Source organism: Pyrus communis, chromosome 3 (assembly GCF_041283825.1).
Source record: "Pyrus communis isolate YQ-2024b chromosome 3, ASM4128382v1, whole genome shotgun sequence".
Lineage (NCBI taxonomy): Eukaryota > Viridiplantae > Streptophyta > Magnoliopsida > Rosales > Rosaceae > Pyrus > Pyrus communis.
In genome coordinates, this window is record NC_142567.1 from 4,041,663 (window position 1) to 4,052,805 (window position 11,143).

Genomic DNA, 11,143 nt, shown 5'->3' on the forward strand with positions numbered 1-11,143 from the left:
ACATCCAATTCTTTGAGTTTGGCAGCAGTCTCAACAAGTTTAAGAATGTGCTCTCACACACTCTTATTCTCATCAAGTTTCAGGGTTGTCATCAAATCTCCCATCTCTGCCTTTTCTGACTTTCTGAACTTTCTGAACTTCGCTCCCACAGCTTCCAAGAAATCTTTTGCTTTGTCACATGCAAAGCCACCCCTCACTGTATCACTCATAGTCCTCTTCATCACCATCAAAGCCATTCTATTAGCCTTCTCCCATTTTTCAAATTTCATCCTCTAATCAGGAGTTGAATCATCAGTTAATGGTGCTGGTTCATCTTCTGTCAAGGCTAAATCAAGGTCCATTAGCCCTAGCATGATCTCAACATCTTCTCTCCACTTTTTGTAATTTCCTTCACTCAAGGGTTCAATGGAAGACAGGTTCAAAGTTGAGGAAGACATCAAAACAAACAAATAAAATTATTCAGATGCATGTTTATATCACGCCTTTAGGCTAGGCATATGAACTGCCATTATTTCCTTATTGTACAGCCACCATTCACAGGATCATTTATGCAATTTTTAATCTAGTCTTTGGACTAACACATAGATAGATCAATATGGCCCAATACACTGATTAAAACTCTCCACAATTCATACATACTTCTCTTTAGAAAAGAATCTTGACACTTTAAGAGTTTTGAATCACCATTCATTAATTCCAATTAAAAAATGAAAAAATACATAACTATGGACTAGGACCAGTTAAGCTTACTCTGATACCAAATGTTGGAAAATTCACACACTTAACTGATAACACTAGTCACATAAGAGAAAAAAGATCAACACATGTTTACCTAAGGAAGACATCGTTAATGGTTGCTTCAAAATACTCCTCTACTCACTGAAAGCCTTTATGTTCTTATGGTGATAGAACCCTAATCCCATAACGTGTCTTTGTGAGCAGGGAATTTCTGCATTTATAGAGGCAAGGCAGCCAACTTCCATCTATCGTGGAAGTGTGGTTATTAACCCGTTGCCCCAAATCTCGGTAGACGTGAAGTGATGGAATATCAGTTGAACAAAGAAGTTATTTCCCAGTATTTAGAATGTGTTTGCACAATAATAGGACATTAACTTTTCCGCGTATTAAAACTCTTAAGAACTATATTATCAACACATAACCTCTCCTTTATCACAACTTGTTAAGTTCATGTAGAATTCTTGCAAACCCGATTATCAGCACAAGAGTTTACATAATTTTATAGTGATCGAAAAGCTATGAGATAGCAAGAATAGTTTATAGGGAACATATTAAATAAGAGGCTACTCAATGATTTACAGATCACTTAACCTTTGCAGTAGTTCAAAGATAATTTCAAAATGTTCTCCTCTGCTGCTGTGATTTGTGAGTCATAAACCTAAGTGTTAAGAATGAAAAAAGTTCCACCGTATATCCAAAAGAAGAGAAGCAAGTGCTACCCGGCTATTTAATTTGTCATTTCTTCTAAAAGAAACAGAGGTGAACCAATTGAAGAATTCGACACATGTTGATTGGAATATAAATTCTTGTGTTACTATCCAATGGGGTTTATTGTCTTCTCTCATTTTTCCTGCATTAAGCACTCAGAAGCACAAGTATGATGGCAAACTGTTTGCAATGGGTCACTTTTCAAGTATTTGTCCTTGTCCTATACCAGTTTCTTGTTCTAAGTGGTTGTTTCAAGGTAGAGATGTCTTACCCCATAAACAAACACCTCAATAATCCTCTCACATATTTGGAGAGACCTCAGGATTGAAATCAGTATTGCCAGATCCTTTATCGGCCATAGCTACAACATCTTCATCCTCGTCATCCAAGGAACTGTAAATAAAATTTTCTATTTCAGTAATTTCCAGTTGGGTTCATGCCAGGGCGCTCAACCATGAAGACATGTTGAGCATAGACTGAGGCAAGAGACACGGGGTATTGGACAACTAATTTGGGTTATGCCATGGTGCTCAACCATGGAGGCAATCTATCTCTTATGAAGATCGATGGAAAGATAGAGAGATATGAAAAAGGATTTACACATGGTCTTTATAGTTTTGGAAAAAACATATGATAGGGTCCTAACATACATTCTTTGGAGGATTTTAGAGAAGAAAGGAGTACGAGTAGCATATATCCAAGTTATAAAGGATATGTATGATGAAGCAATGACTGTCGTAAGAACTCATGAAGGACAAATCAAAATCTTCCCCATAACTGGAGGGTTACATCAAGGCTTATCTTTATTTCCTTACCTTTTTGCATTGATAATGGATGAGTTAAGAATACATATTCAAGATGATATTTCTTGATGTATGCTTTTTGTAGACAATATAGTGTTGACAGATGAAACTCAGGAAGGAGTAAATACGAAGCTTAACCCTGGAGAGAAGTGTTGGAATTTAAAGGTCTTCACCAAAGTCGGTCAAAGACAGAGTATATGGAGTGCAAATTCAGTGCAAACAGAGGCTCAAATGAGTTAGGGATGATGATTGGAGATCAGGAAGTACCAAAGAGCCACTTTCACTACCTTGGATCTATCTTGCAAAAGAATAGAGAGTTGGTTGGAGACCTTAACCATAGAATACAAGATGGATGGATGAAGTGGAAGAGTGCATTCGGCATGTTGTGTGACCGCCGTATGTCACTGAAACTGAAGGGAAAGTTTTATAGGACGACAATGCTTTATGGGACGGAAGTTAGGCGGTGAAGTATCAACACATACATAACATGGGTGTAGTAGAGCGGAGATGAGAATGCTTCGTTGTGGTGGTTTGGATATGTCCAAGGTAAAGTAGGAATAGCCGAAATTGAAGGAAAGATGAGAGAAAATCGGTTACGGTGGTTTGGACATGTGAAACAAAGGTCTACTGACTTTCCGATTAGAAGATACGATTACGGGACAGAGGTCCAGGGCTGAAGGGATAGAAGAAGACCTAGAAAGACTTTGGAAGAGACTCTAAGAAAAGACTTAGAGTACTTGGATCTAACGGAAAACATGGTACATAACCAAGCACAATGACGTTCTAGGATTTATACAGTTGACCTCACTTACTGGAAAAAAGCTTTGTTGTTGTTGTCGTCGTAGTTTCCGGTCCCCAAGAGTGCATTTTAAGAACCTCAAATTTTGGGAAACGACCTTCACCAAGATACCATGATTTTAGAATTAATTTACTGAAGGAAGATAAAAAGACAAAGAATTGACTTTTCCAAAGAAGCATACCTGAGAGGATAGCATCCCCTGTTGTTTCTAGGCTACTATGAACTCTCAATTCATCCTCTGAAATTATCTCCACCCCACAACTAATGTTGCAGGGCCTTTCCTTTCTTGCACTGTCTTCTGAACCCCCCCGGCGGTTGGCCTCTTCATCTCCTAGTGTCACGCTCTAAAAATTGATGGAAATAACGTAATTGAACAATAAAGAACTTAAACTTTTATGCATTCAATATAAGTAAATTAAATAGAAATCAAAGAGAAACATTTACGAACTAGCATAAAGGGATCGATACACTACCACCACTATTTTAACACAAGACAGAGATCAAAACTTGAATATCAAGCTTAAGAATCAAGTGAAAAGAATGAAAAATTAAATATAAGGGAGAAAATAAAGAATAATAAAAGAAAGAACTGACTATTATTTGAAAATAACCATGGCTACCTCACCTGTATTCGTCCAACGAGCATCTCTAATGAAGGGCTCATTATTAAATTCTCAATGGTTACACCATGAGCCGTGGCAACTAGCTGAATTCCATGTTGCGCAATTTTGCTTGCAGCCAGAGCTTCAAGTTTAGTGCCAGTTTCATCAATTACAATCACTTGTGGCATATGGTTTTCAACAGCCTCTATCAAGACCTGAATAAAAGTAGATAATAAGCATGCGATTTCATGATGAAAACAGAACATAAGAACATTGATTTGGATGAGACAATGTAAGGTATCCACACAAACTTAGATGAGACACTGAGGTACCAATTACACTCCTTGTGATGAGTTTATTTTATTGAGAAGGGAGGGGTGCATCATTTGAACTAGGTCCGGCAAAGTGAAGGGAAGTACCGCTAGATCAATAGCTAGCTGCATTGTAATATAATTCATTCTGCAAGTGTTAAGATAAACTATCAGTAATGTGTTCATCCGGGAATTTCAAATTGCATAACTTTGGAAACTCTAATTCCTTAAGAAGCATAATATCTGCGATATCTCGTGTAAATTACTAATTCAGATATGGCAATAGGGTGCGTTGACTCAAATATAAAGAGAACAAGAAAGACTAACCCGATCATTGTTGTTTTTCCTACCCCCGGAGGCCCAATGAGTAACAAAGAACCGCCATCTTGAACCAAATCTCGCAGCAAGACAGCACTGCCAGATATTGCCCTACCAACACGACAAGTTAGACCAATAATGACACCTTTTCGATTCCTAATGCCAGTAATGCGGTGTAATGTCCTGCTAATGCCTGCTCGATTGTCAATGGCAAAATCATCAACCTACAACATGCAGCTGAGTAAGTGGCAAGCATGATATTCTCTTTGATAATCAATTAAAAAAACAAATAAAAATTTAGAACAAAGTGGCTGCCGGAAACCTTGAGTTTGCAAGCATGGTATTCAACCAAAGACCCAAGACCACAGGACAACATAATAAAAATGTGATCGAAAGTGTCCAAATCATTCTTGCACAAAATGCACCACTACAATTTACTCTTCTTTAACCCTGCCTGTAAACCTCTTAACTCAAAATCCCCGTAACAATGGGTCATGAAACCTTTACAGCAAAAATTCATTGAAAAAGAAAAAGAAAGCCAATTACTTTAAACCAGACTCCTCCCTTCACAATGCAACAAGAGGAAGAGCATTTTCGACAACGAGCAGGCATTAGAATTTGGGTGTCCACATTCTTTTTTACCTCATGGGGGAATATGCAGATTCTTGCTAAAAAGAGACATGTAGAATTTGGGTAGTGTTAGCCACACTCCTTTTTACATTCTATTCATCTGTCTCAATTTTCGGTCATCAAATCGAATTAATTGAAGAAGGTCAAATAACAGAATTTAACAAACAATGTGTGGAGAGTAAAAATGAGTGGGGGATAACACCACCCTAGAATTTAAGGTGTAAACTCTAAGCTTACTTTTTCCTGTATGGACTATGGAGCATCTCAGTCATCATAATTAAGAGTCTTACACGTCACGGTGATATTTTCTTAAACTTGATTACATTATGAGTGTTACTAGATGGAGATATATCCTCGCTGAAGGGCTGGAGACCGTTTCGTGCGGGCGGCTTTTAGGTAAAATCGAAACCGAAATTTAAAATTTATTGTGGTTTGGTTCGATTTGGTTTGATAATGAGAAACAAAGTGAAACCAAACTATTTGGTTTTGGTTCAATTAGGTTTCAAATGGTTTTGGTTCGATTTGGTTTCAAACGGTTTTGGTTTTGGTTTAGGCCTGTTAAAAATTCGGCTTAGCTTACATCTATTTCTGTTTGGGGTTCCAAACTTTTTATTTTAAATTTTATTTTTGTAATTTTATTTTCAGTTTGTTTTGGCCCCAAAACGCAGGAGAAGAACAGTTTAAAAGTAAGTAAAACTAAAATTGATAACCACCATACTAAAATTCAATGACATCCCTTTGTTTCAAAATCAAAACGGAAAAATAAATCCCAGCAACCAAAAAACACTATACCAAAATTCGACCAAAATTTTTTTTTTTTATATTATATGGTTCGGTTTGGTTTGGATTCAGTTTCAAATATTATAAATCGAAACCAAATTGTTTTCAATTCAGTTTCAAACATAAACCGTATCGATACCACAAAACCGAACCATTTAGTGTGGTCCAATTTGATCAGTGTTTCGATTTCGATTTTCTGTCCCAAGTACCACTCCTACCTCGAATGACTTTAAAACCCTTCTCCATAAGTTCATAACCACTTAACATTCTTATGGGTTGTAATTAGATTGTTTCCTTGTCATAGATATAAGTTACACAGTAACACTTTATTCAAACAGAGCTACCTCTCCTAGGTTGGGCCTTATTGGATCAGAAGCCTTTAATAGTGAAGGCCCAGCTAGTTGATCCAACAGCCCACTTAGCACAAATCCAACATGCACTGCAGCCCTTGCAATGGAAGATGGATGTTTCCGTCGGAACGGGATTCTCATTCATTCATAATCCCTTAAGTAAAGAATTTTCTTCCCATTTACTGTTTATGTTTTCTTCTATAAGCAATATAAGTTGCTTCCAAAATAAAATCTTAAATGTTAGGTGTCACCGTACTTCAGCGGAGAATTTCTTGATATTTCATGAGGCATCACCGTAGTTTAGCTGAGAGTATCAATGTATCATGAGTATTGCAAAGGTGCTAGCATATCTCATGTCTAGTTAAATTCTGATATTGTAATTTGATCCTACTTTAAAGACCTGGAAGTGATTTTAACACATACATTTCCTTCCCATGCACACTCCTATTCGTTTTATGACCTTTTAATTGGATAAATAAAAAATCGTCTACTTAAAGATAATTCAAATAATACATTTTACTAAATATAAGAGCTTGTTTGAAAGTTCTTTTAAATAACTAAAAGCGTTTTTAGTGAAAATGATTTTGGAACCAATCTTTTGTAAAAACACAAATGAATCCTACAAAAGCATGTTCTTCTTCCAAGAAGCACTTCAAGTGTTTTTGGATTCATTTTTGGAATTCAAAAACATTTTCTCTTAGAACGCTTTTAGTCATTTAAAAAACAATTCCAAACGAGTTCTAAAACTCTTCTACTCAAGATGTATAACACCAAGACTTTGTGGCCTCAACCAACAATTATAATCTCTTAAGAAATGCCATGATGATTGATGGATAAATAGAAAATCGTCTCCTTAAAGATAATGCAAATAATACATTTTACTAAATATAAGAGCTCGTTTAAAAGTTCTTTTAAATAACTGAAATCATTTTTATTAAAAATGATTTTGAAACTAATTCTTAATAAAAACGCAAATGAATCCTACAAAAATATGTTCTTCTTCCAAGAAGCACTTTAAGTGTTTTTTTATCCATTTTTAGAATTCAAAAATATTTTCTCTTATAACGTTTTTAATCATTTATAAAACAATTTCAAACGAGTCCTAAAACTCTTCTACTCAAGATGTATAATACCAAGACTTTGTGGCCTCAACCAACAATTATAATCTCTTAAGAAATGCCATACTGATTGATGGGTAAGTTGAGAGAGTTTTAAGAGAGTGGGTCCAAAGGCTTGACCAAGGCTATTCATTCCTATAAATCTTTAATCCTCCAAGTCAATATCTTAAGAAATCATATCATGCCTTGCGCCATAAGCCTTAACATCACCCCAGTCGTGTTATTTGGTTTACAAAAAAGCATGATTGTGAAAGTTCACTTTGTTGAAAATACTAGTGGGTAATGAATGCCCACCGTATTGAATACCTGCCACAACATTGAAAATATTGCCAAAGTGTTGAAAACCTTGGCAGAATATTGATATGTGGAGATTATATTGTGTGCTTGGAGTTGCTCTATAAATAGAGCACTCCGTATGCTTTGAATGTAGAGAGCAGAAAAAGAAAGAGAGGAAGAGGAGAGGAGAGAATATATAGAGTTATCTTTGTACTCCTATTATTCCAAATTATAATGAAAGCATCACTGCTGCCCGAGGACGTACTCCAGTCACACTGACTGTAGAGGAACCTCGTAAATTTTGTGTCTTATTTTATTTATTCCACTGCACACACACCGTCGATTTTACAACACGTTATCAGCACGAAAAGCTCTCATGTCAGTGGAAAGCATAACGCCATAAATCCGGTAAAGCACTATCCACCTCTCACCTCAGTCATCTAAAATCTCACAGAATAAAAGGTATGTCCATTTTTCGTCTCTCCCACTGCGCCAGAAGCGCCCCACCGAATTCCGGTGAAAAATTGAAATTTACGACCTGAAGTCGTCACGAGATGAGAAAACTCGTACTTGACAACTGGTTTCCAGAGATCCAGAAGAATCTCATCAGACTTGGAAACCCAGATCACGTTGTTTTCGACGGATCTTGAGAACTCCCATGAATACTTGATTGTTTGAGATGGTGATGGCAAGAATGAATCCACACATGCCTCCCTCTCTTGTGCCTTCGTCAACCCCACTGTCATCTATGTCTCTGTAGGGAGGTTCTTGCTTAACGATGCCATGTTCCCTGGGTCATGCAAGAACCACGCCAGTCTCTGGTAGCCTTTTGGATTGAATTGATTTTTGGGAAACCTCCATAACTACCCAGCTGGCCTTGTGTTTCGAGACTGGCAGAGACATAGAAGGAAGAAAAATAATAGAAAAGGGGGATGGAATGGCAAGGCACATGTGAAGAAGAAAAAAAGGAGATGTTGACTGCAACCTAAGAAAATATATATATATATATATATATATATATATATATATATATATATAAAAGGATTTGAATGGTGCATGGCACCATTTGGTCAACATAACATAAATAGGTTTCTGTTGGTGCATAGCACCATGTTGCAGGTTTGAATTAGTGCTGACAAAAAGAAAGAAAAATAATAAATAAAAGGAGGTATGATACTTCTTGTTATTTATGTGAATTGGTGTTGGTTTAAAACCCTTTCACAAGTTCTATTTCCTTTAAAGCAATTTATTTATCATGGACGGTTTTACCGCCTACCGCTTTAAGTTTTGATTTATGTGAATGGTGCTGAATTAAAGCCTTTGTCACAAGCTATATTTACTTAAATGCAATTTATTCATTATGGCTGGAATTATCGCCTATTGCTTTAATTTATTTATTGTACTTCTTTTTGTTACGATGAGTACATACTGGACCCGAAGTTCCTTGATCAGATCAGAACCTGCAGTTTCTTGATCCTCATCAAATAAAAATGATTGGACCTGAAGTTCCATCAAACAAAAAGATCGGGCATGAAGTCCCTTGATCCCCAAGATCAGGACATGAAGTTCCTTGATAAGTACCTTAAGTTTGAAGAGCCAAAAAGTGCCTCAACTTAATTGCAATAAAAGCCATAAGAATCTTAGTCTACAGACTATTAAATAAGGACCAGAAGTTCATTATGTCCATACTCAAAAATGGTTTAGCAGAAACATTTATTAAGCGGATGAAATTGATTACCCGCGTTCTGCTGATGAAAATGAAATTGCCAAATTTTCTACATGGGACATGTCATTTTACATGATGCATTATTGATTTGGTTGAGACCTGTTGACAACCATCAATACTTCTTAGTACAACTCGCGTTTGGGAACCAGCCAAACATTATACATTTACGAGTTTTTTGGTTGTGTTATCTATGTGCCTATTGCACTGCCACAACATACTGAAATGAAGCATCATTGCGGATTAGACATTGATGTTGAACATCATCTATCATTCAATATTTAAAACCCCTGACTGGGGATATATTTACCGCGTGGTTTGCGGACTGTCATTTTGATAAGACAATTTTCCCGCCGTTAGGGGGAGACAATAACTTCGTTTCAGAAAAACGATGAGGAAATATCATTCCAGAAGAATGATGAGAAAAAACCGTTCCAGAAGAACGAAGAGAATTTGTCTTATTTTGATTCATGAAGCAATCAATATACAAACGAAGTGAGAATAATTGAATGATGCAACGATATGCAAATCAAATGCTAGATGCATTTAATGATGAAACGAAAGTGATAAAATCACATATGCTTGCTGCAAATGTGCCTACAAGAATTGATGTCCCTGTTGGACAAAATAATATGGCAGCAAATGATTTATCTGTTGCACGCCTGAAGCGTGGCAGACCCTCAGACTCAAAAGGTTCAGTCCTTCGAAAGAAGAAGAATATGGCACTACTGAACTATTGCATAACTGTCGCAAGCCAGACACATAACAGTTGCCGCAAGGATACTTGTCCCGGAAAGGTCAATCCGCGGACATGAGAATATTGATGTCTCATGCATGAAGCATGATAGACGTATAGGTTCTAATGACTCAACTCCCGAAGTGGAGATTAAAATCCAAGCTCTATAACGCTCAAAAGTAGGTTATGATCCGCATTCTCTAAATTATGACTATCCTGGAAGAGATAGTGTAATGCCCTTGAAGAGGCAATGGATATCCCAAAAGAAATGAAAAACCTTTATGCATGCGCATGCACATGAGAATATGGGATCACAGATTGATGATAACCAATGGTAATTTTGGTTTTTACCAGTAGCTACTAAATTCATCAATGAGCTGTGGTGATATTGAGTCCCGTTTTTTTTCCATCAACAAAATTATGGGCTAAAAATGGATAAAGGCAAATCCATTATAATTTTGTAAGAACGTGGAAAAATAGACCTATATACTTGGATACAATACAAATAGCCAAAAGATGTTGAACCTAGAAGGTTACATATGGGCATTTGTAATACCTTGAAATACACTCATATGATAAGACACAGGGTTGGAAACGAGTTCATATGAATGGAGAATTATATATGAAGGGTTATGAGTCGCCCACATAATATCTCCATAAATAAATCCCTCAAATATACATGGAAGCAAATTGCTCTGTATAAATTCTAAAGGAAAATGTGTCATGAAATGTAGAAAATCCCTGAAGGATTCAAATTGCTTGAAGAAAGCCCCGGAAGGGTAAAGCATGAAATATGTACTCAATACCAATGAATGGTATAAATTGCCTTAGTAAGTACTTCCATTATGGTATTGTTTCAACATACCAAAATCTCTTGCAAGAATTGATGATATTAAATTGGGACTCCTGAAGAGTCAAGAAAGATTATAAAGTGTTGAGAGAAATATTGTCTCGAACAGCAGAATCGAATAATATGCCAACACGAATCTTATCCATGATGTTTATGACATTAAAGAATCATATGGATTGAAGATCATGAGTTGAATACTCAAATGATTTAGACACTAAGAATGATCATTTATCTTCGCGAGGGGTAAAGATAAATTGATATTTGGTCCAGAAGTACCACATCTTAGTGAAATATATGCTTTATTGTATTTAACACAATACACTGAATGAAATAAAGCTTATATATTAATATCTCCGAGAAATTACATACACATGAGTTAAAACAAACAAACAGAAAGGAAC